We start from the raw sequence: 17,675 nt of genomic DNA on the forward strand, positions 1-17,675 counted from the left end.
AACGGACATCTCTATGGGAAAAGTACATCGTGCCATGTAAAGAGTCACGTGTTTGTAGTCGGTATAAATTAGAGGAACATGATGTTCTTAAGTGAGTGCAACTGTGTGCAAGTGAAATGGCTGCGAGGAGAAAACTGGAGGAATGAAAAACCGGGATTGTGTTAGGATGCCAGGTTGCAGGCCTATATGTTAAGCAAATTAAGCCATCCGAGGTCAACAATGACTGATACCATACTGAGATGGAAGTGCAGGGAGTCAACTGCAAGTGGACGACCATCCACACTCAATGAACGTGACCAGAGGATGCTACGAAGGCCGACATGTTGAAAGTGTAGTACAGGGTATTGACTGGAAAACGAATCTACCATTATCCGAACCAACATGCAGCGTCGTCTTCAGTGGTGCAAAGAGCGTGTACAGCGGGGCATGGGAGCTTAGAAACCTGTGTTCTGGAGCGATTAATTACGCTACACCCTCTATCGAGCAAATGCCCAGTAAACGTCTCTCACCAGAGTGCGTAACCCCAACTGTGAAATTCGGAGGTGGAGATGTGATGTTATGGTCCTGTTTTTCCTGGTGGCCTCTGACCTCTGCTCTTTTTTGCCACGAACATTGAACTTAGAGAGGTATCTGAACATTATGGGCAATGCAATGCTTCCTTCTTTGTGGTGTTTCTACGAACTAAGCATTGCCTCTTTCAAAACTGCAATGAGACTGCTACTGCTGAATAAGGTGCTCAATAAGCTGTTTGTTCTTGGAAATTGTGGAGATCTTTTCGCACTAAAAGGCAACTTATACCCCCAATACAGACCAAGAAGGGAGTAGCCCACACTGACAAAGAAAAAGCAGAAGCTCTAATAGACAACTTGGAAACACAATGCAACCCCTCTTATGAAAATTTAAACATCAACCTTATCTACAAAATTCACCACCGTGTCAAGCAAGTCTTAAGACAACAACAGGACAATTCGGAACCTATCACACTCCAGCAGAAATAACAAATATTATGGCCCATCTGAACAACAAAAAGGCTCCAGGTCCGGATGGCATCACCAACAGAATAATCAAATTACTACCCAGAAAAGCTATAATTCATTTAGTCAATATAATCAAGGCTACTCTCAGATTTCAGCACTTTCCCACAACCTGGAAGACTGCCGACATCACCCCCATCAAAAAGATTGGAAAGAACCCCAAACTCCCAGAAAGCTACAGACCTATCAGCCTCCTACCCTGTCTTGGTAAGGTCGCTGAAAAATTTATACTCACAAGCAGGGCCGCTGAGAGAAACTTTCGGGCCGGTGACAAGTCTGTGGTCCGGGCCCCACTTAAAAAAGTGCATCCCTTTTGTTTTATAAAAAAGTCATATAAATTGATACTTATTTCTATTTATTTCTAAAAGTTCAAGTTCTTTCAGAAGAGACTCAACATTTGCTGTTGCAATATCAATCGAAATGGTACTAGATTGCAACCGGTCTAACCGCATCGATTCTACAACTCCAGCGAGTTTGAGATAGACCATGAAGAAAACAATCAGTTTTTTCTAATAAAATTTGCCATCTCATTGAAAATGCAGCTAAAAAATGCAAATAAACGCTCCAAGTTTCCAAAATATATTGTACTTTCCGAACAATATTTAGCTGCATTTACGCCCACTACATTCAGTGAATGTGCTGCACATGGGGAATAAAGAGGTTTCATTTTCTTTTTCAATAAAAGACCGAACACCTTTTATTTTCCCACTCATATTTGCAGCATTGTCACATCCCTGGCAGTCTTGTATGTCAATTGAAGGGTTCTAATATTTTTTTTTGCTATTTCTTCTCCAGTTTTATGATAAAAATCAAGAAATTCTATAAACCTTTCAAGAATGATCCAATTTTGAGTTAAAGAATCCCTGAAAACATATCGTAGTATTAAAACATTTTGTTCAATATGTGACGAATCTGGAGTTGAGTCACAAATTATTGAATAATAAATGGACTTCTTTCTTTCGCTTAAAATTTTGTATAATCCAAAATTACTGCAAATGTCAATGAATTCATTTTGAGTTTGCCCCGATAAATGATGGGTCTGAAGTCGTTGGCCGGTGTTTTGAGATTCTTTTACCTTTTGTAAATGTTCTTTTAGTACGGGATCATAATGCGCAACTCATTCTAATATCCCCAGAAAGTTCCCATTATGTGGATTACGAATTTGTTGATTAGCACCACGAAATGATAAATTTCTGGACTCCAAAAATAAAATTACATGAAACAACCTTTTAAGTAATTGATAAAATTTTTTGTTTCGTTAATAACTAAATTTTCCATTTTGTTGTTTACTCCGTTACCAGTTAGAGATCGTTCTAATTGCCTCCAGGATAAATAGCACTCTTTATGAGATCGCGATTTTTCATGATCAGGCAAACGTGTATATAACATTTGCCACTTTTGTTGTAGAGGACAAAACCCTTCTGATGTACTTAAATCGCTGACAAGTTTACTTTTTGTATCATTGCTAAATAATAAGCAGGTAACACAATATAAGGCTTGTTTGCTTGAATTCCAGCGTAAGCAGTTTCGAACTAACTGATCACGGCCATTTGATAACTGAGAATAAAGTAAATATGAAGAAAATTTTCTACCTTTACAATCTTTTGGAATTAACTTGACCATATCATTTAACTCAGATTCGGATTTTAGTCCCTTAACAACTATTAATTGCCGATTTACATCACTAAAGAAATCTAGTCAAGTACCTGGATCTTCGTATTTATAACTTCGGTAGCTTCTAAGTTGGTAGTCGCTTCAGATTCACCTCCAGTTGAAGTAAATTCTTCATATATTAAATAGTTGTTACCAACTGCATCGGTTTAGTGCTGATTGTTGCTTCAATTCCAGGTCCAAGCAACTTTTTTTCTTTATTTTGAAGGTTTAACTTGTCGCTAGGTCTATTTCAGTGTTCACTTCAGAGTTAGCTGCTGCAGGTCCAGGTGAAGAAGATTCTTTATTACTTTTTTCAGCAGTTAAACTATTAGCACATTATTTACTTGAAATTTCAATATCTTGCTGTTCTTCCATCTTCAAATATTTCAGTAGTAAATGCTTGTTTTTAAAATCTTCTTTGGCCTTCTCACGATCCCTTTTCTCCTTTCGTTTTTGATTTCCAGATTTATGATGATACATTTCTGTTAGTCAAATTTTTATTATTAAAAATATAATTTTAATAATTAAAAAATCAAATGAATAAGAATACGTAATTTCATTTTTTTAGCACAAGGTCTACACCATACAGTTGCACACTTTACAAACAATAACAAAACCTTCGTCTATCAAAATAATAACAAGAACGAAGCGTTCAGGTAGGAAACATTACTGTGAACGCAATTACTAGCTAGCGCAGCCAACTGCAAAACAACCTTGCACGAACGCCTATTGACATCATCACCCTCTATAACTACAGTGATCCGCGCTGAAAGAATCAGTGTCTTCCGGATACTCACGGCGAGCTAAACAGCGTAGTCGTCTGTCTAAAACAAAACACGGTATCATTCTCGATATGCCATTATCCTTTATCCTTGTTGTATTATTACGAGAATTAAAACCGTGTATTATAAACACAGTTATGTGACATGTCGGGGCCAGACGGTCGGGCCCTTTTCGATGCCGGGCCCGTGACAAAAGTCTCAGATGTCATCCCCTCTCGGCGGCCCTTCTCGCAAGGTTTCAATCTGAAACAGACAAATTTGGAATCATTCCAAACGAACAATTTGCATTCCATGAAGACCATAATACTGTACAACAGATACATAGACTGGTTGAGCAAATCACCAATTGGAACCTCCACACAGCTACAGTCTTCATAGATGTTGCAAAGGCTTTTGACAAGGCGTGGCATCAGGGCCTGCTTTATAAACTCATAGAATTCAACCTACCAATCAAGCTAATAAAAATGATAGGTGCATACCTCAAAGACAGATTTATGCAAGTGAAAATAAATGAAATCGCATCAACTAGACGCAAAATCTTGGCTGAAGGGCCTCAAGGATCTCTCTTATCCCTTCTGTTATTTTCAATTTACATAGCTGACATTCCCCCAAAACCCTAGTACAACCATCACTGCATTATATGCAGATGACATCGCTATACTAGCAAGATCACTTAGCCCCAACTGGCAATCCCTAGACTCCAAAGCAGTATTCATATACTAGAAAAGTGGCTGATGGACTGGAGGATTCAAGTAAACCCCCCCAAAAAGTACAGCTATAATGTTTTCAAAAAGAAGGTCCAGAAGACATTCACCTATTAGGATCAATGGTTAAATTGTTGAATTTAAGTTTTTTGTCAAGTATCACGCCTAGGTATTTAACTTGACAAAAATCTTAAATTCAACAATCATATAAAACACATTAGCTCAAAGACATCTAAAGCAATCGCACAACTCTACCCCATGATCAACAGAAGCAGCAAGATTGATGTACGTAACAAACTACTTATATATAAGATGGTAATACGCCCAGTCATCACTTACGCATCTCCTGCTTGGAGCCATACCTCGAATACAAATATTCAAAAACTGCAGAGGATGCAGAACAAATGCCGGAGGATGAATGTGCATGCCTCATGGTTCATTAGAGACTCCCAGATTCACAGAGAAGTCAATAATCCTTATATTTGCTCCTTTCTCCACGATCTAGCAGAAAAGTTCTTCATCAAGGCAAGTAATCATCCAAACCTGCTGATCAAACAAGCTTCACACTACAATAAAGCGGAATACTACAAAAATAAAAGACCGAAATCAACCTTATGCTCAGCTGAATGCAGCTAATCTCCATGCCCTCACAGGGCGAGCCTAGAGCTGAATAACACACCACTCAAAGAACCTCCCTCACAAACAAAGGGGAATATGAAAAGCATTTGTGCTTCACCCATCAAACCAGCAATGTTCTGCGTTTTGCTGTCTAGTCTGCAACTATTCACTCGTGGTGAGTAGTTGCAGACTAGACAGCAAAAAGAAAGTATAATTTTTTTTTTATTTAATGAAAAGTAGCCTTCTGAAACTGAGCTATGGAGGCTTTTACTTTTTAAAATAACTTTTTTAGTTATTTTAGATACGTTTTGTATTCTTTCTTAATATAATTATTTATTTATAGATATATTTTATCTTCTTTAATAATATTTTTAGATAATTTAAATTAATTGGTATAATTATCCTCAAATATCGACTTTTTTCTAATCCCAAATTACATTTTATTGTTTCTAATTTAACATACATACATACATACATCTTCAAGGCCAACTCTTCCTAATCGGGTTGTGGGGGCAAAAGCTGCAAGAGGAACTTCCAATGGTCACGATCCTCTGCCACCAAGCTCAGGTGTTCTGGTGGGATTCCCAAACGTGTCCACCCAAGGTTTTGGATATAGTCTATCCAGCGAGTCCTTGGCCTTCCACGTGGTCTCCCACCCTCTGGCTTGGAAAAGAGGGCCTGCTGAGGGAGCCTCTCTTGTGGCATTCTGACCAGGTGCCCGTACCAGCGTAACTGTGATCTCTCAACACGGAGAAGCAGCGGTTGAGTATTGAGGGTTTCCCGAATTGCACAGCTTCTGACTCTGTCGAGTTTTGTCAGCCCCGCAACCCCTCGAAGGAACCTCATTTCAGCCGCTTGGATTCGTGTCCGCATTCTTTCAGTCATTACCCAACTCTCATGACCATAGGTGAGGATGGAGCCAGCTTTGCTTTCTGGCTTTACTCCCACTTCAATACTACCGAACGGCCAATCTCCCGCAATATTGCGCTTGCTGAGCCAATCCGAGTATTTAGCTCTACGTCCCATTTTCCATCATTCGTGAATATGGACCCAAGGTATTTAAACTTCTCCACCTGCCTCATTGGGACTCCACTTACATTTAGAGTAGACTGGGATGGTTGTCTTGAGACCACAAATGCTTCAGTTTTGGCCACACTGATCTTCATTCCGTCGTCTGCACCAACAGCTACAAACCTATCCAGGTTCTGCTGGAGGTCATCTGTAGAAGAGTTAAGCAGAACTAGGTCATCTGCAAAACAGACGTCCAATGCTACATTTTCCAATTCTGACACACTCACTGCCTCGGCTGTGCCTATCAATCCAGTCCATAAATATTATGGAAAGGAGGGGTGACAGAATACACCCTTGACGGAGGCCAACGGAGACTGTGAAAGGTTTAGACTTTGTGCTGTTTACTCTGACACAAAACTCTGAGCATTCATACAGGGACTTGATGGCAGCTAATAGTTGAACATCCACTCCATACTCCTGTACTACTTGCCAAAGCTTATCCCGAGGAACCCGGTCATATGCCTTCTCCAAGTCCACAAAACATGTGTAGACATTCTTTGCATATTCCCAAGATTTCTCAAAGACTTGCCTTAAAGCGAAGATTTGGTCAGTTGTGCTTCTACCAGGACGAAAGCCACATTGTTCTTCCTGGAACTTTGACTCAACTATGCTCCTGCACCGTCTTTCCAAGCACTTAGCATACACTTTCTCAGGCAGGCTGAGAAGAGAGATGCCACGATAGTTACTGCAATCCTTCTGGTCTCCCTCCTTAAAGACTGGTATTGTTATGCCTGTCTGCCATTGCTTTGGGGCTCGCCAAGATATCCAACCAGCCTGACACACTCGAGTCAGCCAGAGAACACTGTCTCGATTTAAAGCTTTTAGCATTTCGGACTGAATTTCATCATTGCCAGCAGTCTTGCCCGATTTTAGCGATTTTATTGCTAAATGGACCTCTTCTGCTGTAAGTCATTTCCCCGATCTGCACCTCTTGGATGTCCACATCTGCTGGGCCACCCGGGTTAAGAAGGCTCTCAAAGTATTCCCTCCATCTGTGGAGGATATCCTTCTCGGTTGTTAAAAGTGCACCATCAGAGGCCTTAATTGCCCTTGCTGTGCACGATTTCCTCCCTCGAAGGCCGCGGATGGTCTGCCAGAATATTTTGTTTGCATTTGCATAGGATGAGTCTAATCTTTCTCCAAAGGATTCCCAAGCCTTCTGCTTTGCTGTCTTTACTGCCTTAGCAGCAGCTTTTCGTGCCTCAGCATACCGCAAACGCATCTCAGGTGACCTGACTCTAAGCCATGTTAGGTAGGTCTCCTTTTTTGCCCGGACAGTTTTTCGGACTTCTTGGTTTCACCAAGGTGTCCTTTTCTCACTGCCCGTTGCCACGCCGAGCCACTTTCTGCCACACCATGAGAGTGCACAGGCAGTGACAGTTGTTCTGAACAGCTTCCATTCCTCCTCAACATCTGCAGTATGCTTTGAACCTGGAGGAAATGTCATCTGCAAAATTCTTCCTCACAACCTCATTTTCCAATGTCTCCCATTACACGCGGTATAGCTGCTTAGGCCTACCAGCGTTGATGGTAGCATCTGATTTCTGAAGCCGTAGAGTGCATACAACAAGGTGGTGGTCAGTTGACAGTTCTGCCCTTCTTCTCACACGAACGTCCAACACGGAGGAAAATAGGTCTGCTGAGACTATAAAGAAGTCAATCAGAGACCTTTGTTCTAGTGTATCCCTGTACCAGGTATACTTATGGACTTCTCGGTGCTGGAAGAAGGTATTCATTATGGACAAGCTGTTAGTACAGTAGAAGTCCAATAATTTCAACCCATTTGCGTTAAGGTCAGGGGCACCGTTCCTCCCAACCACACCCCTCCATGTCTGGTCATCTGTTCCAACATGTGCATTGAAGTCACCCATTAGCAGGACTGATTCCATGTCTGCCATCCTGTCAAAAGCAGCACCCACTTCCTCTAGGAAGGGAGAGTATTCTGACTCCAGATTAGGTGCATAGGCTTGCACCACAGCCAAATTATGGTTTTTCATCTGAAGCCTTAACACACATACCCTTCCCCCAATGGGATCCACTCAGCAACACAGTCTGACAGCTGGGGGCTTGTGAGTATCCCCACACCCGCCTGAGCAGACATTGTCGGGCTCACACCAGAGTAGTAGAGCTTCCACCCCTTATCCAGGTCCACAGTTCCGACCCTCTCCTCTTGGTTGCAGAATGCCTGACTAAGTCTAGCCGGCAGCGCTTGGCTTCTTCGACCAGTTCCAACTCCTTCCCTGTCAGAGAGATGTTCCAGTTGCCTAAAGCCATAGTCTGGTGCCGCTGTCTTTGCCATTTCCGTCCTTTTGCAGAACCATTTCTTTGCGCTGCCCCTAAACACCTCCCCAAACGGGTAGCGGGCCCATTGATGAAGTTTCCTTTAGCAGAGTGCTGAGGAGTGGTGTCTAAGGGAGACTGTAACATATTTTTCGAACGGGTCCCTCTACCTAAAACCCGAACGCGTCCCTTGGTAACCCGCGCGACGGACGATGCGGTATGAACATTTTTTGATGGCCTGATCATGTTACAGTGTTTGATAATGTCCTGTTAGCACAAGACGAAATGACACAGACAAATAGGAAAGATTCCCCTCGAATACTCTAATAGCATTCGGGGGAAGGAGCAAGAAGAGAAGAAAGAAAGAAGCAAAGGAGGAAGAGGAGGGACCAGTCTACAGATAATATAACAGATGTATATTACATGAAGTAAGGCATGGTCCAGCATCAGGTACCTCGGTTTGCCACACCCGTACTCACTAAAGTGAGCCCCTGAGGATAACATTATCTAATTTAACATTATTAAAAAAAATAAAAAATAAAAAACTAAAGTACGTTTTTTTTTTTTTCCCGTCTGCTAAAATATTTATTACTTCTCTGGTAAGTTTTTAAATTTCAATCGATAAAATGAAATTTTATTAGTATAGTATACTCTCTTCAGATGGCAGCACTATCGAGACATTAGAATTTTTGAGGCAGTTGGATGCTTGTGCCATCTGATGACACTCCTCAGTACTAATAAATTGTATTTCCACAGGAAAAAGAAAGAATCCAGTGTGCAGACCAACTCACTAGAAACATCATAAAAAGTGGATTATATATATATATCAAAATGTACAACTGAACTCAAGCACTCTTTATTCATCATAATATACATTAATAATAGTGTAAATTAACTGAATTATGTAAATTTCCATCAGCCAGAAAGACATGTGGTGAGGTCGTCTGCATGCATAGGAAAATCGAAATCCACGAACAAAAATAGACGAAAATGTTCTGTTTTCTATTGTCATGCCAGTGTCAATTCAAGTACAATATATGAGTTTAAAATATTAAGTAATAATTAATTATTTTCTTGGATCCAAGAAAAACACAAAAAATGATGCGCTGCATATGGAGAAAAAATTATTTCATAGAATTATCCTCATATAAAAAGTCACTTTTTAAATAATTAAATACATTTAATAAAAATATACTTAAAATTTTTAAAGAGTAAACTTTTTTCCTTGAATTTATTAAATTATTTAACAAAATCTAACACACCTCTTGATTTTTTCAATTTACTATATATTGTTATTTATACTACAAAATTTTGACTTTGAATTTTGGGTTGGTCGAAAATCCTGGGAGGGTAATGGATGGCAATGCTGTAGCCAATGAAGTTCTAACTGAGGCTCGGCTATTGCTGTTACCCTCCTGCCATGATCAGAGCTTTAATAGCTCAATAACACCTTATCCTTACACTGTCCTCTACTGATAACGGGGAAGATGAAAAGCATTCTTGCTTCGCCCCTTTAAGCCAGTCCTTTTAAGGACTTTGAATTTTAACTGAATTCTGAGATGGTTGATTTGACGTTTATTAAGATTTATTACAAGATTTTAAACAACTATTCCTGTACATAATTGTTTACATGCACTAAGTGAAAAAAAAAATGAATATATAAAAGTATTCATATTACAAATATAGACTCCTGAGCACCTCCGGGAAATTAAGTTTTTCTTTGTAGTCCAAGGAGTTAATTTATCTCTAAACAGCCAATGATGCATTAATCTGGAGTTGGTCCACCCTTTTGCTGCTATAAAAGCTTGTGGTGTTCTACAAAGGCATGTTCCGTTTCATCCCAAAGTTGTTCGATGGGAGATTGAGATCAAGGATATGTGCAGGCCAGTCAGGTTCAACATCAGTCTCATGAAATCATTTCTGCACAGACCTCGCTTTGTGGAAGGGAATTGTCGCGTTGTTGATACAAGAAAGAACCCTCACCAAACTGTTGACATGAATTTGGAAGCCCAGGATTGTCTAGAATGTCATTATAGGCCGCAGTGTGCTAAGATTTCCTATCAGTGGAACTAACAGGGCCAGCCTGGATCAAGGAAAAACGGTCCCAGACCACGATGTCTATTCCACTAAACTTCACAGTTGGCATTCAGGAAAGTAACGTTCTTCTGGCACCCGCTAGACCCAGGCGCATCCGTCTGACTGTCATATGGTGTAGGGCGATTCGTCACTCCAGAGAACGCGCTTCCAGAGTCCACTGACAGCAAGCTTTACACCACTTCACCAGGCTTGGAGTTGCCGTTGCTGATGTTAGGTTTCTGTTCATCTGCGCACCAATTCTCTAAATCTGTTAAAACACATATAATACGAATTATAAATTAAAAACAAATTGCAATAGCCTAAAATTTGGAAAAAATGTAAAAGTTGCATGGAGCTAAGTCCAAAAGTTGGACCATCCACCTTACTCGCCGAACTTAGCTTCGTGCGACTTTTATCTTTTCCCAAAGTTGAAATCCGCATTGAAGGGCACCCATTTTCAGTCAGTGGATGAGGTAAAGGAGAAAATGGCAGCGCTACTGAAGCAGATAACACCTGATGACCTGCAGCATTGCTTCCAACAATGGAAAATTCGTATGCAACGGTGTGTAGATAGAGGGGGGGAGCATGTTGAAGGGGATGACAATTAAGTTGTACAATTGTAATAATAAATCACATATTTAATAGCCACACTTAGTATACCTGGAGGTGTCACGTAATATTTTTAAACACTTTATTATGTCTTGCATACATATAATAATTACATTATAAAATTATAGAAATTACAAAATTTAAAAATTCTAAAAATTACATACATATAATAATAATAATAATAATAATTTTTTAATTCAATTTTTTTTATTATTGAAATTATGATGCATACTATGCATTTATAAAACATGTTGTTCTAGTTTTTTTTAACAATGAATTTCATACAAATTTTCCTTTTTTTATATAATGTGTTAATAATAGTTACTATAGATGTAATTTATCGTCTGCAATTGAATAAGATGACATTTTTAACAGCATTTACAGTATAACAATATGTCATATTTTAAAATTTTTGCTTTTAATGTATTTTTATAATTTTTTTACTCTTTAATTCCTATATATTTTATTATTATTATTCTAAGAAATCTTTACATCAAAGAATTAATTAATTAAATAGTAATAATTTTTAACAGCATCTACAGAATAACAATAAGTTATATATATTTTACAATCAGCACTTCAATATAATAAATAATTATATATATATATATATATATATATATATATATATATATATATATATATATATATATATATATATATATATATATATATATATATATATATATATATATATATATTATTATTATTATTATTATTAATATTGTTGTTGATTTGATTGCTGTGTTGGAAGTAGGCTAATGTTTGGGAGGTCAAATGAAGGATCTCAAAGGTCCGATCAAAGTGATATTGCCGATATATTCTGGTGTTATTGCATCTGTCTTGATGGTTCACATTCATTTTTATTGTAGTCTTCTTTTTGGACAAATTAGGAGACTTTTTTCTTCTTTTTTTTCCACTGTGGCAGCCTTTCTATGTCTCCTGAGCATTTAATTTGTATCGGTTTTGAAGTTTGTGACTTCCTCAAGAATATCTTGGCATCTTTGATCCACAAAAATTGATAATTTTTCTCTGTTTTTGCTTTTCTTGCTTAAAAATAAAAATAAAATAAAAATAAATAATAATAATAATTATTATTATTATTATTATTATTATTATTATTATTATTATTATTATTATTATTAATTCAAAAAAATTCCAAATTTGCCTATGACTCTAGAAAGGTCACCGTTAACCATGTGATACTGTTTTAAGAACGAGCCTAAATATTACAACATTCGTAATTTAAAAAGAAATACATGAACAAAGAGTTTATCCAAATTGTCCCGTTAAACTAAGCCTACAACATTGCAACTGTGAAAGCACAGTTCCCATGGAACTCAAGGTAGGGGGGGGGACTAGTGTGGCAGCACACATACAGAAACTTTCGCATCAAAGAAAGAAATTTATGGGTGGAATCTCAGTCTAAAACACTGATATGATCAAGACGGAATAATTATCTATGTGTACATTCATTGGACACATTTCTAAGTTCTATGTCTTCATCAATCACTCCGACGGTCTTCTATCTGTCGTGGGTGACATAAAAAAAAAAGGGGAAAAAAAACATCAAACCCAGACAATGAGGTCCTAGTTACGTCCTAAACAAAGAATTATATTCGCATAAGTTGGCACCAGTTAGGAGCAAATTACTGAGACAGGAAATAACGACCTAGATAAACAACCCCCTTATCAAGAAGCGTGCAATCAACTATTGTTAATTACTGCAGGGGGCCCTGACATCCCGTAATTTCAAGTTACGTGATGAATGCCAACCAATCCAGTCACTCAGATAAAAGCCGTGGTTAAAAACGTTAGCAGGAAGGAAAAAAAAAAAAAACTGACTCCAAAGATAGGGGGGAGTTGCAGGAGGGGATAAAGGGAGAGATTGTGCGTTTTTCACGGCTCACCCGTCAGGCTTTATCTTGCGGAAGGCGTCGGCTGCCCGGGTTTGTAGCGTCCACAATGATAAAACCTACTCTTGTCGTCTGCTGCATGCAAAATACACTTGGGGGCGCTGGCGTTCACCTTAAAAGTCACCTTAAGATGTTAAACAAGAAATTATGGGAGAACTGGCGCCGTTTCAGAGGGCATTCTTATCTCAAAAGGGTGATGTCAATCCGGATATGAGTCATCAAATTCGATTTTTGGAACCATTCGCTTAACACCAATTTGCTGCTGAATTTTTATGGTTAATCCTCTGCGTGATGGAATCCGCCAACTGAGTCCACTGCTCTTTTTTTCATGGGAAGAAGGCAACTGGATGTCACCAAGAGTTAATGAGGCAGTCCTACTTACGAAAAGAGAATAATTGTTCTAAGACTCAGAAAAAAAAGTTACACAAAAATTTTCAATAAACGTTCCACTTTATAAAAATCACGCTCATATTATATTAAAATAGTAAAAGTGTATTTATTTATTTATTTGTTTATTTTTGTAATTAATAGTTATGCATTAATTATCAAAGCTAGTTGTAAAGATAGAATACAGTACAGTCAAAATATTATCACTACCTTCCTCATTACACAATCAGCCATTTCACCCCGCCAGGTGGCAATTGTATAAGACAGGAGATGGGAAAGTTCTGTTCATTCGAAGGCGATGATCGACATAGATAATATGTGCGAACTTCGAAAAAGGCATGATTGTAGTAGCAATATTGTAGACTATTGTTGGAGTGCTGTAGTCAAGGTTCCAAGAGCGGAAGGCAAAACAGCAATCACAGGGGCAAATGATGAGTCCATGGGTGGATCAAGAGATCCAGCGCCTACAAACTAATAGGACGGTGGTTTAAATGTAAAAAAAAAACTGTGTGTTATATATTTTATATTATTATTTTTGTTATTGTTGTCGTTTATCAGTTTGAGCATGCTGAAACCCTTTGACTCGAAATCACTAATACCAACAATAGACAGCATCCCATAATACTAAATGCTATTTACAGGCCACCAAACCTAAACATGATAAAATTCTTGCACGAACTCAATTGCTGGCTTTCACGCCAAGAAATATGCTCAACCGAACACGTAATGATAATTGGCGATATAAACATAAATATTGCAAACGAAAACCAGAACAACACTGTACAATACCTAGACACGCTATCCATGTATAATCTAATACCAACAATAACATCATGTACTAGAGAAGAAATATTCGGAAATACGATCACTGCTTCCTGTCTAGATCGTATAAACGTCCGAGCACCACTAAATTGTTACTCTGCAACAGTCATAAAGTGCAAAGTAGCAGACCATTACTTCACCGCTCTAAACCTGCACACCAAGACAATATCCATGCAATGTCCCACAGAAGAAAAGCGACAGAAAACAATAATACACGAAGAAATAGTCAACCACGAAATAAGAAAAACAGACTGGGAACACCTAGCATCAGATATCTTATACAACAACATTAAAATCACACTGGAGGAAATATATAAGAAAGCTGCAAAGAAATTCAGAATTCGTTCAAAAACAACACAAACTCCTTGGATAACACAAAACTTAATCCTAGAAATACACAGAAAGGACTGCACAAAACAACATGAAACAAACCTGGCATCTGATCAACGAGATGCTAGATTGTGCACCCAACACCACCACCGCCTCGGAAACCATAAAACACCGTTTCATGAAAGACGCAAAATCTATCCAACAACTAGCAAATGACTTTAACCAATAATTTGCAGACTTCATCCAAGAACTACACAGAAATATTCCTCCAATCACAAAACGTGATCCCCCACTTGGACCACAATCAAAACAGACATTATGGTTCCCAACCATAAAAGAAGCAGAACTTCTCTCTTCAATACGTCAAATCAAACCAAACAAAGGCCCAGGAATAGATGGTATCAGACCTAAAGATACCAAGCAACATGCAACTAGTTTAGGCCATATCCTACTAAAATTAAAAAATAAAATATTTAGAACAGGACAGATACCAAGTATGCTAAAGAACCGCCATAATCACACCCATATATAAACATGGAAAAAGAAATTTAATCAGCAATTATAGACCCATAGCAACATTACCAATTATCAATCAAATTCTGGAGCGGATCGTACTGAAGAAACTCACAGCATACACAGACACCTTTCATATTATCCCCAAAACGAAATATGGTTTTCAGCAAAATAAGGGAACAACATCTCTCTTGGAAGACTTCACAGGCGTAATTAATACCGCCTTAGACAAAAACAAAATTGCCATGGTAGTCTTTATTGATCTAACTAAAGCATTCGATACACTTACACATCAAACCTTGTTAGAAAAGCTGAGGCATGTTGGAATAGATGGGCCTCTACACCGGGGGTTTGCAAACTACCTTCAAAATAGAAAGCATATCACAAGTATCGGGTCAAACCGAAGCAGAGAGCTACCAGTAACCTGTGGAGGGCCACAGGGAGTTGTTCTCTCCCCAATTCTATTCAACATTTATATGCACGATATTAACCAGCTACCTCTCAAAGGCAAGATTTTCCAGTACGCAGATGATACACCTATAATATCCATCCATAATGATGCAAGAATAGCCTAAACAAATATGCAACATGACATAAACTGCTCATTGAGGATCTCACTACAAACTCTATGCACCTAAACTCAGATTGATAATATATATATATAGAAGAAAACGATTGATAATATATATATATATATATATATATATATATATATATATATATATATATATATATATATATATATATATATATATATATATATATATATATATTTATTTATTTATTTATCCTACATTTATTCTCCAATATACAAAACACACAGAACAGTAAAACCACTACCGTCACTCAGGTTGAAACAATACGATACCTTGGAATTTATCTCGATGCAGATATGAACTGGAATAGCCATATAAAACATTTACACAACAAACTCCGAACAATAAGTGGCAAACTCTACAGATTAAAAGACATAGTTCCCATACGCCTAAAAACACTAATATACAAAGCACTATGCCAAAATATACTAAGATACGCTATAACAACGTATGCTTTCTGTGCACCCTACAAATTAAATAGATTAATGTCGCTACAGTACAAAATGACAAAACTGATCTTTTAGGAACAAAGAGAAAATCACGACCTTATAAACATTGCAATGGCAGAACACAAAATACTGACAGCAAAACATTTATGTCACTATGCAGCTTTCCTAAAACATTATTTCGATGCCAACTACAGGACAGTTAGAAATACATACCGTATAAGAAGACCTCAGACTACAAATGATATCACATAGAAATACAATAATCACTACGGAAAGGCCACGCGAAACTTCTACATCCCAGACATGATAAACAAATTACCTTTTGAATACAGAAACCTTACAAACTACAATAGCCTAAAAAGAGCTCTAAGGACATACTATGAACAAGAAAAAACACGCACCCAAAATACCATACAAACTTAAAAACACAATATATTCGTTCAGGCTTCCAGTTTGTGTGTGTGTGTGTGTGTGTGTGTGTGTGTGTGTGTGTGTGTGTGTGTGTGTGTGTGTGTGTGTGTGTGTGTGTGTGTGTGTGTGTGTGTGTGTGTGTGTGTGTGTGTGTGTGTGTGTGTGTGTGTGTGTGTGTGTGTGTGTGTGTGTGTGTGTGTGTGTGTGTGTGTGTGTGTGTGTGTGTGTGTGTGTGTGTGTGTGTGTGTGTGTGTTTACATCTCGACCGAGATCAACAAAAAGGGGGGAAAAATCCGTATATTGAGTGCTATAGTTACAGCGCTTAAATACACGAAATCAGAAATCGTAAATATATATAACTCATTGTTATTGCATAAACGCTCTAAAAACGCAATGTTATTCAACTGCAACTATAAATTATCAACTACAGTAACTATTATTAATACATTATACAGAAAAATAGGGAAAATCCTTGTAAAGAGGCAAAATGACATCCTTATCTTTACATAAAAGTTTGTTTCAGCATTGCAATTATCTTTTAAGTTGTATTGCAATCTTTGCTACATGTCCCTTGAAATTCTACTCCCTGTTTACTAACACTCCTAGATCCCTAGCATGATCAGTTTCTTCTAGCATAATCCCACCAATACAATACGACATTGGATATCTAACCACGACATATAATACGGATATCTAACCACGCCAAAGTGCATCACTACATTTAGTGGAGTTGAACTTAATATCCATTTTCACATGCCCACAATTCCAAATCATTCTGCAAGGACTGCATATCAGCAGCATTCCTGATTACCCTACCTATCTTTGCATCAGCAAATAGCTGTATGTCGCCTGTCAAATCTTTCTCAATGTCTCACCTTGAATAACAGTGGACCAAGCACTGATCCTTGTGGTACTCCACTTGTTACCTTGCAGAATCAGATCCCCCGTATACCACATTTTGATATATATCAATCAACCATCCTCTTATCCATGCTAATATTACCCAAACCCAATTTTCCTTATGCAACAGTCTTCCTCAATGGTTATAGAATGTGAGCAAGTTGCTAAAACATGGCATTCCCTTAGTAAACCCATGTTGTTCGTTGCAAAGTAGAGATTCACTGTCAAGCCATTTTTGAATGTGAGCCCTAACCAATTTTTCCAAAATCTTCACCACCACTCTTGAGATACTGATTGGTCTACAGTTGGATACATCGGGCTTTGCGCCACCCTTCTGCAATGGAATTACCATACATTCTTTCCATTCCTGTGGAATCTTCCCTGTTCTGAGATTCATATTAAACAGCCTGGTCAAAGGAATAGCCAGTTTAGCTGAACACTCTTTTAGCACACGTGCTGATATCCCATCAGCCCCTATTGCTGAATTCTTATTCAGTTTGTGCAACAGCTCAATACCTTATCCT

Source organism: Typopeltis vanoorti, chromosome 13, assembly GCF_054136105.1.
Source record: "Typopeltis vanoorti isolate ZY-2024b chromosome 13, IOZ_Tvanoo_1.0, whole genome shotgun sequence".
Taxonomy (NCBI): domain Eukaryota; kingdom Metazoa; phylum Arthropoda; class Arachnida; order Uropygi; family Thelyphonidae; genus Typopeltis; species Typopeltis vanoorti.